Source organism: Festucalex cinctus, chromosome 11 (assembly GCF_051991245.1).
Source record: "Festucalex cinctus isolate MCC-2025b chromosome 11, RoL_Fcin_1.0, whole genome shotgun sequence".
In the NCBI taxonomy this organism is placed as follows: domain Eukaryota; kingdom Metazoa; phylum Chordata; class Actinopteri; order Syngnathiformes; family Syngnathidae; genus Festucalex; species Festucalex cinctus.
Window position 1 is genome coordinate 4,892,306 of NC_135421.1, and position 4,379 is coordinate 4,896,684.

The following is a 4,379-nucleotide window of genomic DNA, read 5'->3' on the forward strand; positions in this document are numbered from 1 at the left end:
GTGAGTTTTCAAGGACAACAAGTTGAGTCATACCAGGATGCCACAACAGACACGCCACTGGTTTACTTTCGCCGCTTTGTTTCCCTTGATATGTTGGAAAATTATTGTAGAATATACCAATCAGCACAGTGTTCAAAAACATGGGAAATGTGTAAACACTTCAGTAAAGGAGATAGAACAAGTTCTTGGAATGTACCTCAGGATGGGATTAGTTCAAATGTCTGGAGTACGTCAGTACTGGGAAAGTGAAGTTCGTTATGGGCCTGTGGCAGACATAATGAGTCGCAACCGATTCAACCAGCTACTCTCTGTCATCCACTTTGTAGACAATGAAATGGCCAATGAAGAAGTAAAAATGGATCGACTTTGGAAACTGAGACCATTTTTGGATTCTTTTTGGAGACAATGTTTGACAATTGCTCCTCGACAAAAACAACCCATTGATGAGATGATGGTGCCGTACAAAGGTAAATTTGGTGGCATAAGGCAATATATCAAAGGAAAGCCACAACCCTGGGGATTCAAAGTGTGGGCACGCTGTTGTGTCACTGGCCTCCTGGACGACTGACATATACTGTATCAAGGAAAAGGTGGTGGCAATGGACAAAAAGGGCCAAAAAAAAAAGAGTCAGTTGGGAGTTGGTGGAGACATTGTAGTGAAGTTATGCAAATCGCTTGCAGAGAAAGTAAATTTCCTGATTTTTGCTGACAATTTCTTCACTTCCATGCCCCTCATTGAGAAATTATTGGCAAAGGGAATCTACTACACAGGAACTGTAAGGAAAAACCGCATGTCCAAAATGCAACAAATAAAACAAAAAAAATATATTGTTCAATGTAGCTGTGTGTTTTATTGATTATTTTCTTAAATTCTAAATAGTTTACTGACAGTTTTTGTTATTCTGATTTTTCGAAATGATACCCCTAAATCCCAAAGGGTCAAATTTCGCCCTAATCCTAAATTAGGGAATAAAGAGTTAAAATTGAAAAAACATATATTTTGGTGTTCAGTGAACTTATAGCAGTCATTTAATGTATAATTCATAATTTTCCAAAGAAGAAAAGGGTTCTTGAGTTCTCCAGGGTTAAGAGCAGATGTGGTCAGTTAGGGGTACTGCTGAAATAGTACATTCAAAAACATTAGCCATCAAACTTATTGAAATTAACCAGAAATCAATTCGGGATTTGACAATATTGTTGGATTGAAACGTGAGTAGACTGGTCATGACGTGGACAGACTGGGCAGAACGTAGACAGGCATGGACAGACTTGGCATGACGAACGGGGACAGAACTGGCATGACGAATCTGGGCAGATGTGGCAAGACGAACCTGTACTGACTTGGCATGGACGTGAAGATGACACTTGGAGTTGACGTGGAGGAGACACTTGGAGTTCCTGTGGTGGCTTGAGGAGACGTCGAGACTAGACCAGACGTAGAGACAACTAAACCAGACAGAGAACTTGACTAGGCGTAGAGAAAACTAAACCAGACGTACAGAAAACTAAACCAGACGTTGAGAAAACTAAACCAGACGTAGAGAAGACTAAACCAGACTTAATTAACTTGACCAGATGTAGATTAACTTACAAAGCACCGCACCAGGCAAAGACGAAGACAAAGACAAAGTAGGGTATACTGTATACTGTATACTGTATACTGTATACTGCAATACAACATACAATGCTCCCACACCCGTGTGAAAGAAACACCACTCCCTTATACCAACACTAATGAGACACACCTGGAAGACACGGCAGGCAGAGGGCACTAATTAGGTCACACAAACGGGGAGGGGCGACACACAGGTGGATGAGGTTACCTGACGAGACTAGGGGAGACAAAACCAGACAAAAGACAAATAAACACCCAAAACTAAACAAAACCCCAACCCCACCGAACTGAAACAGTATTAACACACATAAAGGCATACTGTACCTATTATCTATCTACATATTAACACACATAGACACATATATATTATCTATTTACGTATTAACGCACATAGACACATGCGGTATGCTAAAGTAATAGCCAATGGCAGAGCAGCTTTAAGTATGTTGCGTTCAGTAAACTCTGGAACCTGCGAGTAGTAGCCCACCTTTCGTATCCTGAAACTTCTTTCGTAACAAGAGGCAATATTTTCCTGTGACGGATTGATGATTACATTGGCGAATGGAAACCTACTTCCGTCAATGGTCAATTCGTCCTCTTTTTTTTTTTTTTTTTTTTTTTTTTTTTTTTTTGTTTTTTTAAGTTAGCTGTCAATGGCCAATCGTCAACAAAATGGACGTCCGCCATTGACGGTTTGACGGACCCTCCGTCAATGTTGACGAAACGCCCACCTCTGTTAATTTGTAATAATCTGCTACCATTTCCATGCAATATTTGATAGTAATCACCAGTTTTAATATAATTTTACTGAACATGAGTCCCCCCCCCCTTTTTTGTGGCACTACTGTGCCTTTGTGGCTTGTGACTACCGAAAACAACTAACAACCTCACTACTAGACAGCCTCTTCATTCAGGTAAAAGATTCAGCCATCCGCTCCCCTCTTCACCTCTCCAGTCCATAGCCTGAGGTCAAAAACCTTATTCAGGGAAATGTATGTGTGGGCCGGCTTACTTGCTGGTCCCCTTTCTCAATCGTATTTCATACCAAGACCCCTGGGCGATCAACATAACAATGTGACAATAGCAACCTTTTTCTAAAGAGATCCTGTGTTTGTTAAGTGTTTCCTGCTGAAGAACAACTGCAGGGCAGCGCAAGTGCTAATGAAAGAAGAGGACCAACTTTGATCACACACGTGACAGCAACGGACTTTTGAATTAACTTGAGCCAGAACACCTTGATTGTGTCATGCATGCATGACTGAAATCCAGAGTGATTATAAAATCTTAACCTCTTAGTGTCTGGGGAAATGATGATGCTTGGTCATCCTTTAAAGAAAAAAAAAAAGTCCTACTGAGCAGGAACAACTATGAGTCCGGCTTCCGCTCACATTCCACAGTCATGCATGCTACTGTTGATGACTTGAGGACTGTAAAATATCCATAGATGTGAATGTGAGTGGTTGTTTGTGCCCTTCTGTTGGTGTGAAAATAGATGGATGATAAACCTCTGTGTGAAACAAGAAAACCGCAAAGGAAAAGTTACCATTTTTTCAATTTGTTGACTTTAAAGCGCACAACATCAAATCAACTTTTTTATTCACTGAATGCATGTCCGGGTCATTATTTTGACATAAATTTGGGGCAAAAAACATCTGTATTGTGCAATCTTCAGGTTAAAGAGTGGGATGAATACATTTTGGCTGTTTTTCCTCTCTTTGGATGATGAGCACATACTACTAGGGTTGCCAACTTTCTCATCCCAAAATAAGGGACAGGTGCACGGCACGGTGTCATGGTGGTGTGAGCATGATGTGTGAAATCAGTGTATATTCTGATTAGATTCGAAATGCACAAAGTTTGTACATTCCCTTTAATCCTTACTGCAGGCCATCATTATGTAACCTCATACTAAACCTCAAAGAAACCACAATTTGCAAAAAATAAAAATGCAAAAGAGGAGCGTGACTCACCAAATTTACTTTTTCCATGGAGATTTGTAACAGCACAGTCTTTTCTTTCTTACAGGTTTCTCCATTCTCTCTTCCTAACCAACTGGACAACACTCCACATTATTATGTGACTGCTGTCAAAGCAGTCACATATTAGTATCCAGAAAAAAGCGTTTATTATGTGACTGCTGCAAAGCAGTCACATATTAGTATCCATCCAGAAAAAGCGTTTATTATGTGACTGCTGCAAAGCAGTCACATATTAGTATCCATCCAGGAAAAGCGTTTATTATTATGTGACTGCTGCAAAGCAGTCACATATTACTATCCACCCAGAAAAAGCGTTTAATATTATATTATTACGTCTTATTCTTCACATTTTTTCAGACGAAATGCGGGTCGTACCGTTGAACGTACCGGCACAAATGAGGTGTCAAAAGATGCGTCTCGATTTGACTCGGCGGGGTACCATTTTTTTTCGGAATTTCGAGTTACCATGGCGACGCAATTCCCCAAACCCCCCCCCAAAAAGTCCCATAGGAATGAATGGAGAAGGGGGGAAATTTAACACCTTTTTCGAAGCCACGCTGCGCGCACATACATTGACCGACCGAGACGATTTTTAGCTCATTTTGTTGCAATTTTTCCCATCTTTAGCTCTGTGTTGAAATTTTTTTTAAGAAATGTAAGCGCTCCCTCCTGTGCGGGTTCAAAGACAGGGTGTGAAATGAAGAAAAAGAGGCTCTTTACATTAGTGTGTATTGCGTTTGCTAGAGTGGAGCAATCAGCGCTAGAGTGGAGAGACAAAAAAAATT